General features: G+C 42.5%; 1 protein-coding gene and 1 long non-coding RNA gene across 7 annotated transcripts in view; one reads left to right on the top strand and one right to left on the bottom strand.

Moving 5' to 3' along the window:
• The window catches only part of RECQL5 (RecQ like helicase 5), a 50,283-nt gene that overhangs the window by 17,529 nt on the left and 17,760 nt on the right, over positions 1 to 14,994 (top strand). The gene's annotated exons all lie outside the window — the stretch shown is intronic.
• LOC144326928 (uncharacterized) lies at positions 4,966 to 12,525 on the bottom strand. Its single transcript, XR_013391832.1, has 3 exons — positions 11,940 to 12,525; positions 6,394 to 6,548; positions 4,966 to 5,025 (listed from the first exon to the last, which is right to left on the bottom strand). It is a non-coding gene; the product is annotated as an uncharacterized LOC144326928 (long non-coding RNA).

Raw genomic sequence — 14,994 nt, 5'->3', positions numbered from 1 at the left:
TATGGATTAACTGACTCAGCCATGATGGAGTTGTCTTCGTCTTGATAGTAAACTGTTTGCAAAGGGGCAGGGAGAGAAATACTGAACTCCATCACTTCATCAGGGCCCTACAGTAACCATGGCATAAGACCCTAGGCAGGACAAGGTCTCTTTCTCGCTGCTCTTCCTTAGTGCTCTCATCCACTATCTTGTAGAAGAGTATTGTGGTGCCAGCTGGTAGCAGTCTGCACACATTCCTCAGTACCTCCACACCCTTTTCTTAATGCATTCTCATACACAGTCTGCCGGCCGAACTTGGATCCTCCTAGGCTTGTGAACAGGTGTTCCATTACAGCAGCGGGCACAGCAAACACTGCAAGCTATGATCATCATCGAAAGTACCGTAACTGAAAGGCAGAGAGAGAGAGAGAGAGAGAGAGAGAGCGAGAGAGAGAGAGCGAATATTAGCTTCTGGAATTGCTAGCCAGGAGTTAGAACAACCCAACCTGCTAATACAATGAATAGACTCACCAGAAAGGGACAGTTGTGGCTTTTACATTTGTCTCGTGTCCTCTGGAATTACTAATTACTAAGAGTTGCTAACAACAACAGCTCTAGAACAAGCATGCCCAAACTATGCTCGTTGTTTTAATTGTTTTGCTTTTGGCACCTACAAAAAAAATTAGCCTGCGCTTTCCTGCTCTCCCAGCTGCGCCCAGGCTTGGAGTGGAGAGTAGGCAGCCATGATCACTGTCAAGGTAATGGGTTCCTAGAAAATACAGGCAGGGGGAGGGAGTGAAAGGAAGAAGCAGCTGGTTTTCTGAGGCCTGGGAAGTGGAATGGATAAAGGACACAAACAACACTTGGGCTATAGTGGAGACTGGGAAAGGAAATTCTTGTAATGGGTTGGGGAAGGATTTTGCATGGCTTTCAAACTTACGAACATTAACCCACTCTGCTGAACAATGACTATTACTACTAATGGCTTTTGTCTATATGGCGAAAGAGCACAAAGTGTGGGGTTGTGTTCCCTGTTCCTTTTACATCATGCCAACGCTAGAGCGGCACTGAGCGCTGGAACTGGGAATCTCTGGATTCAAGTCATACACCTCTCTCATGAACTTGTTGTGAGGCCTTGTACAAGCCACTGTTTAGCACCTCAGCGAGACAGAAATAATACTGACAGTTCTCAAAGGATGGTGTGAGTTGCACAATGATTATAAACCCCATTGCATTGCAAATCAAACAGAATATGAGTGGTAGTAGCTGTTTTTAAAGGTACAGCTGATTTCTAATGTAAAGAACTGGAGTACCAGCAGGTGAAGGGCAAAGGAAATAATCTTCAACATGTTTAGTCAAAAAGCTTTAGTTCAGGCTAGCCCAGAGGTATAGCTGAAAGAAGGCTAGGCTCATCTGGCTCTTTCCCAATTCCAACAAGGGGAGGATTTGTTGCACTACACAAGCAGGCTTTTCTTCTTTGGAATTCAACAGAAGAAAACATTATACAGTTGCTTTTATATCTACCAGCTTTCTTTGGTATCTATGGTTGTTAATTACCCCGTCACTTGTTTTAGGAACTGCTCCATGCCACCTGGTGTATCTTTGGACACATGCATGTTAATCACTTGATGACTTTCATATTTGAAATCTATCACAGACAGAGCTTTCATACTGCTTTGGATATGGTGCTTTGCAATGGATATGCACACTTCATACATTCATCTGAGAATGCAAGTGAGGAGAAGTTATGTGTGAATTGGCCCTCATTCTCTTTATGCTGGGAGATTCCGCTGTTAGCTCTAAACTGTACATGCTACCTCCTGTATAATCTTGTAGTAAAAGGTAAAGATAAAGGGACCCCTGACCATTAGGTCCAGTCATGACCGACTCTGGGGTTGCGGCGCTCATCTCACTTTATTGGCCAAGGGAGCCGGCGTTCAGCTTCTGGGTCATGTGGCCAGCATGACTAAGCCACTTCTGGCGAACCAGAGCAGCGGACGGAAACACCGTTTACCTTCCCGCCGGAGCGGTACCTATTTATCTACTTGCACTTTGATGTGCTTTCGAACTGCTAGGTTGGCAGGAGCAGGGACCGAGCAACGGGAGCTCACTCCGTCACGGGGATTCGAACCGCCAACCTTCAGATCTGTAAGTCCTAGGCTCTGTGGTTTAACCCACAGCGCCACCCGCATCCCGAATCTTGTAGTATGGTGGCCTAAAGCAACACTACCATTTGACCCAGAGTTAAGTATTTCTGTAAATGTTGGCTCCCATGCCATTCATATGATAAAGTTCAGACTGAAACTTTAAGTGCTATAGAACCTAGGGGCTGGCTGCCAGTCCTGATTCTGCCACACAAATATTCACATATATAAACAGCATTTATATTGTATGGTGAAACTTAGCAGCGTAGATCTGCACTGAATTCTTACAAACGTTTACTTCAAGCCTGTCCTGAGCATCACAATTGCGGAGGAATCAGAAACCATGTAGATTAAAGAAAGGCTCAAAAAAAGAATACATTATTCATAGCTCCTGAATGACGAAATAGACCCATCTGATGAGCCCAGAAAGTTGCAAGCATGATTCGTACTTACCAATGAACAAGATGATGATGAAAAAGAACACAATCTCCAAAGGTTCAGCCTTGGATAGTCCCTCGAGCTTGAGCCATAGCTTGCTACCAAGAGCATAGAGTTCATTCTGAAATTCCTTGAAAGACATCCTGCTTGGGTTAACCCACGTTTTGTAACACTGGGGGACAGGACGGGGGTGGGGGTGGGGAGAACAAAAGAGAGAATTTGTCAGAGTTTCTACTGTTAACTTTCATAAACTGAACACCAAGAAGGAACTGCCTTTTCTGTGGCGCTAACTAAATTGAGATCACCAGCAAAACAAGTTTAGCAGGGCTCTGCCCTTGATTTTCTAGTCATGTGCACAGCAGTTCAGAAGGAGGCTTATTAGACACATCCAAACAGAATGTACATTCAAGCCAATCAGAAATTGATTTCCCTAATTCTGACTCTCATTATTTCAGAGGTTACAGCAATAATCTTGCTCTTCTTCCTGAAGAATTTATTCCTCCACAGAAATATTTGCCCATGTCTGGTATTTATTTAAAATATGTATATCCCATCTTTCCACAGGGCAGACTACAAGTGTGTGTGTGTGTGTGTGTGTGTAAATAAGTAAATAAATAAGCCTTCTGCACAGACTTGTTCATAACTATTTTGTCCATAATAATTAAAGTTTATAGCAAAGTTTTTTTGATCTTCCATCAAAGAAGAAGCGGCTTATGTCTTTACTCCTTTCACCTTCAGAAGAAAGTGCCTGTGTTCCACATGAAGTGCATAATGCTGTAGCATTCCATATTCTCAGTTCTATTCCACTGAGAATCATTTTCTTTTGTTCTAGAGCTGCTTGGACACCGGCTGCTTTGTTATGTGTTCTAAAAGGTCTAACACAGGGGTCAGAAAACTTTTTCAGCAGGGGGCCGGTCCACTGTCCCTAAGACCTTATGGGGGGCCAGACTATATATTTTTTTTGGGGGGGGGATGAACGAATTCCTGTGCCCCACAAATAACCCAGAGATACATTTTAAATCAAAGCACACATTCTACTCATGTAAAAACACACTGATTCCCAGACCATCCGCAGACCGGATTTAGAAGGCAATTGGGCCACATCCAGCCCCCGGCCTTAGTTTGCCTACCCATGGTCTAACATCTAAGAATGATAATACAGTAAATTTCCTCCCATTTAAACGTAACTCAGGCATACTCTGTGCATTATCTTCACAGTGTGCCTTAATCTGGAGTTTATTCCTGGAGGAGTTTTGAACACTGCAGCTATTAAATAAGAATGTGTATTTAATTGGGTGGGAACAGTCCCCTTTCTATTCTTTCGTAGCCTATCATGCGCGTAAACAAAGCATTAAGAAATAAAAAAAGTTAAATGTCGATTTTTGGGTTTCCAACCCTCATGTTAACAGTGTGCAGAAATACATGGTCTTTTCTCATCTTGCTTGAAGCAGTTAATTAACATCTGTTTAAAACTTTGAGAGCTTCTGGGCCTTATTGTCAGCAGCCACATAACATACTTCCAGGGTTTGGGCTTTGAAACCTCATTGCAGTGCTGTTGCAAGAGCTAGGCCTTCAGGGTTTGGTGTGAAGTTGAACCTTCCATGGGTGTGCCCATGCCTAGCTTAGGAAAGAGATTTGGCCCATGAAAGGGAGTTTAAATCTTGGGAGTTTTTTTAGTTTGCTTGCATGACTGCAGGTAAATGATGCCTTATCTCAAAATACAAGTGGGTTTATACAGTGGTACCTCTAGTTGTGGACATGATCCGTTCCGGGGTGCCGTTTGCACCCTGAAAAGTCTGCAGCTAGAGCCGTGCCTCTGCACACGCGTGGAGCACGATAGAACGCTTTTGCACATACGTGTGCGGCGAAACCTGGAAGTATACATTTCCGGGTTTGCTGCGTCTGCAACCCAAAAAGCCGCAACGTGAAGCAAACGCAACAAGAGGTATGACTGTAGTTGGAAATAGATAATCAATAATCCTTTCATTTAACAACTTTACCTTCACGTGACTTTCTGAACTCCCCTTCTGCAAGTGAAGGAAAACAATGTGACTAAAGCTGTAGGACAAGATAGCTATTAAAGAGCTTGAAAAGGCAACGCAGCACAGCAGGGTAGCCACTAATGTTCAGCTGCCTGATTTATCTTACCATTCCATACATCATGGCACTAGATAAGCTCTGCTGGCTGTCTTGCTGCTGTTTAAGATTAAAGTAGTGGCCAGAAAACATTCCTGTTGGTTTTCTGCTTTTTAATGCAACGCCTATTGAATATTGTGAAAGTTGCCACTATCGGGGCACTAATTCAACACACCATTTTGTACATACTGACTGAGGATGGCCTTGTGCTTGATGTACATAATTATTCTAACAGCTGTGAATTCTGCATGTTCTGCATGAACTTTACCTGTGGGTGGTTCTGGAAACATGTCTCAATCCTATAGGGCCTTCATTTTCATGTGTCTTCCTAAGCAGAAGTAATGGGAGGTGTTGCTAAGCATTCATAAAGCAGCTTGCATAAAGATTGACTAAATGAACAGTTCCAGCTGTAAAAATCCCATCATTTAATACAGCAGCAGCTAACCCAAATATAAAAGCAGCATTGCCAAAAAAGTGTAAAGGACAAATGGACACAAAATCCTTTTGGCATCACAGTTCTGTTTACATTTTCTTTTCTTCCTTTTTAAAAATATTGTTTAAAGAGACAAATAGGGGCGCTACGTGGAGACCCACAAAAATCCTCTGCATATTGGCATTGCAGTGGTGGAACCATAGGAGTAATATAAGTAAATATTGGGTGTCTTGGGAGCTAAAAAAACTCTGTGTGCGGGGAGGGGGATAAAGCTTGTGCATTATCTGCCTTGACTTAAGAGAATGCCTGTTCATCATATGCGTTCTCCAGTTTAGCTCTTGCCTTTTCCTTGTTCAGAATGGTCTTGCCCAGGCTGTTCCTCTGAATAATCTATAGCACAAGGATGGGTACCTGGGGGCCTTCAGATATTGCTGGACTACAGCTCGCATCATCCTTGCCTTTGCTAGCTGGAGCTGATAGGAGTTGGGGTCCAACAGCATCCGGAGGGCCAGATGTTCCCCATCCCTGCTATATAACACTTGAGCTCTTGTGAAAGCTTGTTACAGTTCAGAGCAGTGTCGGCATTTAGGTATAGCAGTGGATGCATACCTGACTTTCCTGTATGCAGCTATGTCAGCTGGTGATGAATTGCAGATGGCTAAATATAGGCATTCTTGGGTGTTAAATGCTTTGTTAGACTGCTTCCTTCTGAGTCCTGACTGCATAGCAGACACCTTCCTCTAAGGAAAAAGCTCTGCAGAAGGAAATTCTTATCACTTTCCCCAGGAGATATGTTCTGTGGCAGGAGACCACTGGCACTTGACAGCTGTTGAATTGCTTTGGATGGGCTGTGTTTGTGCCCATTAATAGGCAGGCTCATAGCTGCTCTGCCTCCATTTCCACACGGTCCTGCCTGAAGTAGTTTTGAGATCCAGTCGCTGAATTTTAAATTACATGTTCGAGATATTCAGTAACTGTTTTCCAACTTAGTAAGAATAAATGAGTTATCATGAAGACAGGAACAATCCTAAGCTCCCAGTGGTCTCACACACTTGTGCTTCAGATTGCAGTTAACATCAGCTTATTGTGTTTGAACCTGACAAGCTGTGGTTAACTATGGTTTGTGGGAAACAAGCAAAGTTCAAACTGTGGTTTATGAAACTGGCTTGCTTTGACAAAGTGAACCAGAGGTTAGAGTTCAGACATCATGCTAAACTCTGGTTAATTGAAATCTGAAGTGAACATCTAATCTCACAGCTGTACCTGTGGGGAGGCAGGCGCTCCCATTCATCAGCAGGGAGACTGGGCTTATTCCCTTCACAATCAACCATTTTTTGTGTGACATCTGAATATCATCATTTTCAGGCCCATAGGAAATCAATACCTAGTTGAGTTGATAGTTTGCTTTTTTGGTACACCTATGGTAAGGAGTGAACAAAGCAGACTAGTTACATGCCAAATAAATTCAGTTTGTGGCACCAGACACATTAAATACTAACAAATTTATTATGGCAAAGCTTTTGTGGACCAGAGTCCATTTCATCAGATGAATAGATCATTTCATCTCACAAAGTTGACTCTGGTCTTTGAGAACTTATGTCATAATATATATATTTTTAGTCTTTAAGGTGCCTGGTGCCACAGGATTCTCTTGTTTTTGCTGCAACAGACAAACACGGCCACTTCTCTGAAAATTAATAATTCAGCTTTGTGCTTTCAGGCTTGACAAATGAGACTAAATGGTATTTATGACTTGTGTCTGTCTCTTAGTGGAGGTTGAATACTGGAAGTAATTGTTGGTTTGACTGTTCTGTGCAAAACCAGACTTACTTGCAGGCAAACAAGTATGTTGGAAACACACTAATGAGAATATTATGTTGCTGAACACTCTTTCTATCCCCAGACTGATGTACCAAGACTACCAACTAATATTCAGTCACTGTTCACAGTGTCTGCTAAAATACCACAGCTGTGATTCACTGGACAAAATGTTGATTCTGGCTCCAAGTGAACTGGATATAAATATCCACAGTTTACCCATGAAGCTGTGCAGAAGATCCCCAATCCATAAAATGTAAAGAATGTTGACCAAAGGCATTTGTGATATAGGAGATCTGTAAAGCGTTTCTTATTGCGCTTTTAACTACACCTTTTGATGGGACATGTAAGAACATCCATCTGTAAACCATAATAGAGCTTCCAGATTTAGAACTGGAACACCAGTCTATCATTTCTCTGTACTTTGAGAAAATAGTTGGTTATTTGGCTTTCAAACCTCACCCACATGGCAGAGAGCCATGGTTTACCTTCAAATTAAGCAGATGTTTGCTCTGCAAGCATTGACGGTTGGAAGTCATTAAAGCTAGTGTGGCACTCTGTACATCTCTTTGAAGGTTTGTCTTTGGTTTTGTGACCTGGCATGTATGTGTCCTGTGAAATGGGACTCTGTTGAAAGGAATTAGCATTAATCGTTGCAGAGAAACAAACCTCTCAAACGATGATCATGGAGTGATCCAAGTTGGATAATTTCAGTAATTTCTTTTCCCCAAAGGCAGATGTTCCTTCCTCTAAACCACCAGTTTATTCCAACTTTATTTACAATAAAAATGATGAATATTTAGGTCTTACAGAGGCCTAACAGAAACAAAGGAAAATGTTGTTTTTTACATGATGCTTGGGGAAGCAAGATGTTTTGGTACTATGTTTATATAGTCAGTTTTTGGAGGAAAAATTTCCAGTTGTATTCATGTGCAGATTATCTCATTAGCTGCATGTTCTTCCAAATGTGCCTCCGTGAGGCCTCCCAACAGCATTTTCAGGGTGCAATACAGTGGTACCTCTGGTTACGTACGGTACTTAATTCATTCCGGAGGTCTGTTGTTAACCTGAAACTGTTCTTAACCTGAAGCACCACTTTAGCTAATGGGGCCTCCCACTGCTGCTGCGCCGCCACGCGATTTCTGTTCTCATCCTGAAGCAAAGTTCTTAACCCGAGGTACTATTTCTGGGTTGGCGGAGTCTGTAACCTGAAGCGTATGTAACCTGAAGCGTATGTAACCTGAAGCGTATGTAATCCGAGGTACCACTGTGCAAAACTTGCTTTATCAAAGTCTGTGCACACACTGGATATGTTTTTTAACAACTTGCATAAAGACACAGTGGTTCCCACATGACCTGCCTTTCTAATATGACCTGTACCACCTCACCTACTTACTGAAACTGATGGTGGCCAGCAAAATTGAGCTGGAAATGCAAGGACAAACAAATAGGTTGAAACAGGCCATTTAATCGAACTTGCCTGCCAATAAGTCGTTTGTGAATAGCACAAAAATCCACTAGAACTGTGTGGGGAAACAAATAGAACCAAGTTAAAAACAAAATTTTGACTTGGAGCTGTGTGTTACAGTTTCTCCAGAAATACCACACAGTCAGTGTTTCCTGATGTGAGTGGCTAGTACACAAATTCACTGCATGCTGTGTAGAGTCTCTGGCAAACGCTCTTGGGCAGTTGTGCTTTATGGAGTCTGAGAGGCCTCTTTAGCATATGACAGCTGGTAACACAAGCCAGGGCTCTGCCTTCTTATTCCTAGACATGTGTTTCAAATTGCATGTTTCCCCATAGCTGCAGCATAAGGCTCCTGCCAAACCCTTCAGCATTTTTTTTCTTTTTCCAGAAAACCTTGGTCTGTTTTTCTCCTGTACTCCTCTGCTTGCTTTTTTGCCTTTTTATTTAACTTTTTCTTCCATCTTCAAATAACAGAAGCTGCCAATCTCTCAAAAAGGGGTAGAAGTTGTGTTATAACAGGAACTTTGGAATTCAGGTTTCTGCCAGGAAGAAGGGTGGTGTGTTCAATTATTGCGGCCTTCCATATAAATATTCTAATTTCTTTATACAACCAGTTTGTCAGAATATGCAAGCTCTTGCAAGTTAGCAAGATCCAAAGTGAATTTCCATGAAGGCACATTGCATGAAGTGGGGAGTGATAGAAAGAAATTTATTTTATAGGCAAAATTGGCTTGGGACTGTTTCTGCTTTTCATGAGTTTGCAGGCAAAAAACAATAGACTACTGGGGTACCAATCCAAAAATGGCTGCAGGACCATTATGGAAGTAATTAGGCTGAATTGGCTTTGTGTGCAAATAAAAAAGGGGGGGAAGACTCCCTGAGTTTTCTCTTTGGTAACAAGTGAGGAAAGATATTTTGGTAGTAGAAAGCCTTGATAGGTGGCAATAAAACTGGCTTTCTCTCTGGTGTGTGCAAGTACATTGCCTAAATCCTGAATTTCTTGGTTGTGGCACCTAACTTTGTAGAGCTTCCTCTTAGGGGAGTACCCTTTTTACAGCTGACCTTTTGGAGGTAAATGATGGGCTTTAGGCTTTTGGTTTTATCACTGTTGAAGCACTTATTAGGTTGGTATTCTTTTATGGGTGGGAGTGGGGGTGCATATGTGTGTGTGTGCACACACACATACACACATAGTTAGGTAGACTTGACAATTGCTTTAAAGAAGAAGAAGAAGAGTTCGGATTTGATATCCCGCCTTTCACTCCCCTTCAGGAGTCTCAAAGCGGCTAACATTCTCCTTTCCCTTCCTCCCCCTCTCAAAAGTGGGCTTCAGATTTAATAGATCTAGTCCCTTGCCATAGCTGTGGATTACTTTTCATTGAAACATACCGTACTTTTCCATGTATAAGACTAGGTTTTTTTTACTTTAAAAGAACGTTAAAAATCTGGGGGCATCTTATGCACAGATAGTTCATATGCCCACTTTATAGATTTGGGGTCCCCGAAAGTAGAGGGTGTCTTATACATGGGACGTCTTATACACGGAAAAATACAGTATTCCTCAATGAAAGCTCAGTATGGCAAGTAAACTAAGAGTTAATCATCAATGGGTGAGTGTGTACTTGCTAGAGACAGAGTAGCACAAGGTATTGGTTGGGTTCATGTGTCCCATTAACAAATGCTTTGGGGTTGTTGTTTTTAAATAAAACAACAACAACCAGGAACCTCTGTTTTGGAACAGGATCCCTCTCATCTTCTCACTATCCCTGCCTAAAGCTGCTTAGCAAGATCTCCTTGTTGAGCCTCTGTAATAAGTCAGAGTTAGTTGCAGCAAAAACAATGAAGAGTCTTATGTCACTTTGAAGAGTAACGAAAGCATTGTGTAGTCTAAGCACACAGGGGCCATGGCCCAATAGGTATCCATAAAGTCTATGTGAATATCCCTGAACAAAGAAAGCAAGAGCACTTCTCTTATTATAATTTTTATTACATTAAGGGAAGCCAGTCGGTGTGAGTGTCTCCCACTCCCAAATACAGGCTGCTGCTAGTGAACAGGTATAACAAGTTGAGTTCTGAAAAGTAAAAAAAAATCAGGGAGGGACAACTGTTTTCTGTAGTAAGCTATCTGTTCCCAGGGCTTGCTCAGTCCAAATGTCACAGTGTAAAATGTGCAGATTCCAGCTCAGCAGCTTCACACTGGAGTCTTCTTTTGAATCTACTTGGGTGGAGTTTGGTGACATTAATGTATGTTACAGAATGTTCAAAGAGATTGAAAAGCTCCCCCACTGGTTTCCTAGTTTTGCAATACTTAACATGTGGTTTGTTTCCATTAAGCCTCTTGCATAAAGACTGTCCTGCATAACTGATGTTGATATATTTTTCTTTAGAAGAGGTTCAAGTGAACAAGCTCTTGATGATATGGCTTGGTAGTGTTATCAGCATAGAGAAAAGGCACAGAGTGGGCACCTGGTTTGTTCCTCATTTTCTGTCTCCATTAAATGGCTCATTTCTGCTTATAATAAACCGATTTCAATGAAAGCTTTAGTGCTCTACTCTGGCCAGCGTTTCCTAATGGTTAGAGCATGCTGTGCTTGGAAGAACGTCATGTTCTGTTAAAATAGTACTCTGAACCAAAACCAATGACTGCAGCACTGCTAGTAATTGGTTAAAAATAAAAATACATATGATCAACACAGAATTCTTTGATAACATACTCCATTAAAACCTGAGCCTTATTTCTGCAGCTGTTGCTTTCTAACTCTGCTGGAGAGCCAATTGCCAGCATACAAATGTTGAATGGTTCCTAATTGGCACAAAGTCCAGAATCTTGAGACAAACTCTTATTTGTGTGCAGCAGCAGCAGCAGCAGTAGAGCTCTGTTGCTCAAGGAAAGGCTTTAACTGTCTGGGGTAAATATGCTACAAAATTGAGTGAATGTCACATAATTTGGCATCTTCAGTAGAATTCCTTCAGGATGTAGCTGACAGTCGGAAAATGCCAGGCCTGGCGTTGGGACGATGTTCGGTTCCTGGGAAGATAGCCTAAATCGTCCCATGGCTAATCTGCAATTTAGCTGTTGGAATTTTGTTTAAAGTGAACACACACATTCCAAACCAACTAGGATCGTATGCATTCTAAAATTGTGTGGAATTAATTCTGCAACTGGCTGTCATATTTGCACAAGTTAAAAAAAAATATTGCTAGAATTCTACTTTTCAGGTTGTTGTTTCTAACCGTGTTTGTGCCCGATTCAGAGGGGAGCAGAATGCAAGTGAACATGAAAGAACTTAATCTGTTGACATTCTCCTTAATGCAGTGCAACTTCAGAAACTCTGCTTACAAACCGTTCTGTCTCCCTGCCTCACGTTCTTCCACCCGACCCGTCCTCCTCACGCACTTTCCTCTGACATCCCACGTTGCAACGTTTACTATGAAATCTTGGCACAGGCTTAAGTTGAACAAACCAATTGTCCCGTACCAAGATGCTGTAGCGAGTAGGAGAAAAGGTAAAAGTCAGCCTTACCCAAGTAGTGTTGCAGAACCAGCCGTCCCTTTGTCCTTCGTGTTTTTCTTTCTGTTGTCATTTCATGTCAGCTCTCCTCCCCCCCACATTTTTTCACCCTCTCTGCTTCCTATCTCTTTCCTCCCTCAACTCCTCTTTTCCCTGCTGCTGACAGCCAGCTGCTCTGTGCCTGCGCTTTCTCTTTCACCCTCTCTCTCTTTTTTTTGTTGTTGGTCGTCCTGGAGATGTGAAGTTTCATATTACATGTGCACTAAGGGGAGGATCACAGATGGAGACTTGCAGCTAGCACAAACTCCCCAGTGCAGAGCTCCCGAAACCAACACTTGTTACAAGCTCATTGTGTAACTCTTGATTGTGCATAAAGTTTCTTCTCTATTTTTATTAGACCTCTTTCCATGCAGCCTGGGTGAGCATTGAGGGAGCTCCCTTCCCTTTATCTGCCTGTATATTAAAGTGATTTGCTTTTCTGCAGGCTACTAAATTCTTTATTAGCTCCCAGTAAAAAATCTACAGCTATTCTGTAAAGAAGCCAATGATAAGGAATGAGAGAACTTGCAGCGGCTCTTGGACTTAAAATATGTGGAAACATTTGAACTCCTACGCTTTTCTCAGCGTGTCTCCTCAAAAAGACAAAATAACTTTGGATTTTTCAGTACGTCTTATTCCCATGAAAGTCAGTGTTCTAAATAGTCTTAAATTGAATTTGTGGACAGCAACTGTTGGTTGGCTTTTCTGTAAACAGGTAATATCTTATCACCTCAAAGGCTGCTTTAAGCAGGAGTGGGTATCTGATGGTCTCTGGGAACACCTAATTAAATAATCATAGAATCATATCATATAATCAAAGAGTTGGAAGGGACCCTGAGGATCATCTAATCCAACCTTCTGCAATACAGGAATACGCAGGTGTCCTGGACGGAGATCAAATATGCAACTGTGGCATTATCAGCACCATACTCTAACCCAGTGTTTCCCAACCTTGTGCCTCCAGATGTTTTTGGCCCATCATCCCATCATCCCTGACTAGCAAGACCAGTGGCAAGGGATGATGGGAATTGTAGGCCAAAAACAGCTGGAGGCACAAGGTTGGGAAACACTGCTCTAACCAACTGAGCTAACGCATTTGTGCTGAATGAAGGTTAGGGTTAGGGAAGGAGGAGCTGGGCTAAGAGACATTGGGTTGCGCCCAACAAAGTTGTCCTGTTAGTGCAAGAAACTTTGGCTGTGCAAGAAGACTTCCTTACCCCCTCACCGCAAATCTGCTCCATGGGGTTTGGGAAAGAAACCCCAGAACAGATTGTGCAGGGGGAGGAAGAGAAGAGAGAGTTGTGTTGTGTTGTGTTGTGCAGACAAAAGTCTTTGTGCTAAGGGAAGACTTCGCTGGATACAACCCAATACGCCAGAGGCTACATACAGCTTTGCTTGCCCCTGAAAGAACCAGGGGCAGGAAGACTCCATGGAAGCTGAGACAGCTGCTTGAAGGTGCTTGGGAGGGGATGAAACCCTGACATTCTCCCCAGAGCTTTCCTGGTCTGTTGACTGGGTTTCACTTAAGCACTTCCAAAGGGATTATGTTGGTTAAGCCCTATGTGCTTGTCTCTGCTGCAGGTGATATTTGGTGTTATGAAGGAAACCTGCATGTTCAGTCTCCATGAAGGAAATTTGGGAGTGTAATCTTCTGCTATTTTTCTGCAGGTGCAGAGTGCCTACCCTCTCCTGCCCTGTCTCCTTCTATTTAAGTCTCTGTATGAATATCCCACTTTAGAGGGAGATTGTTCCCCTTTATGTCATGAGCAAAAGTTCTGGATTTCCCCATATGCTAAGTCAGAACAATGGTGCAATCTGGCCAAGTGACCAGACAGTAATCCTGGCAGACCAACATTTTCCTATCATCTCTGGCAGAGATCTTTTCATTAAGGAGTCTGTAAGCTTAAGATATACCCTTCGCCCTCAACACCAGTTAGAAACATTAAATATCCTTTGACTCGCCAGTAGGTTTTTTTGCCACTACAGTATGGGTTTTTGGAGGAGCTGTTCTTCTGCAAGCAGGGTTGGGGGAATGGAAAAACGAGTATTCATTTGTGTGTGTGTGTTCTTGTTAACTGAAACACACAAATTATCCTCCTAGCATGACGGAATTATATTTTGCCTTTCTCGTGTTCTGAAAAACAAAGGATTGACTTGCCAAAGACCCTTGGCATTTCCAGCTGGATAGAGTTAGCAAGATTTTGGAGGGGCATGGGGGGGAATTACACACGATAGCCTTTCAGAGGTTGTGAAAAGAGTGCTTTCTTTAGGCTCAAGAGTTGACGTGAGTCAGTGCCATTTTGCAAGGGTTATAAAGATAGCTTTGTCGCATCTCTCTCGCTTCCCCACTCTGTTTCTCCATGCAGCGGCTGACACTGGCTCAGCTTTCTCTCTACCTGAGCCGGGGTACCATCCCTTCCCGTTTTTAGCACAGTGAGTTCTTAGTTTTGCCTGGTGGTGTCTCAAAAGCTGCCAGTTCCAGGAAAGTTCTGTTTCACACCTTTGCCAGGATGGTAGGAAACATTTCACATGCTGATTTTAAATAACACAAAAGTGCTTTGCTGGGATTCTAAACTTCACTGGGATTCAGTGTTGCTCCCACCCTCCACCCAAGCTTGTGTTCAAATGGGGGGGAATATTAGTTTTTAAACTGCTGGGAGCATTTGGACTTCCATTTAGTTATAGCCTATTCAAAAACATACATACATGGGGTCATTTATAGCTTGGGGGTTTTTCCTTCAGATATGAAAAAAGAATGCAAATGGACCTTGGTGAATGTTTTCCCATCAATATTGTGCATTTTCATTCTACAGTGAAGATTCCAACAAGAGTGGAAAGCTTGGCCAATTGCTTTTCTTTATTAGTGATGTGTCTTCACTATGCTATAGGTGAACTTTAGGATGTACATAAATGGGCACTATTGGAAGCTGTGGTGGCAAGAAGGAACATTTTGAAGCAGCGCTTTGATGAGCTGGGCCCCAAATATTTTGGATTGTATCCAACCAAGTCATACTGTTCATGCAAGAAC

This window comes from Podarcis muralis, chromosome 2 (assembly GCF_964188315.1).
Source record: "Podarcis muralis chromosome 2, rPodMur119.hap1.1, whole genome shotgun sequence".
NCBI classification, from domain to species: Eukaryota; Metazoa; Chordata; class Lepidosauria; order Squamata; family Lacertidae; genus Podarcis; species Podarcis muralis.
This window is presented reverse-complemented; position numbering and strand designations above follow the sequence as displayed.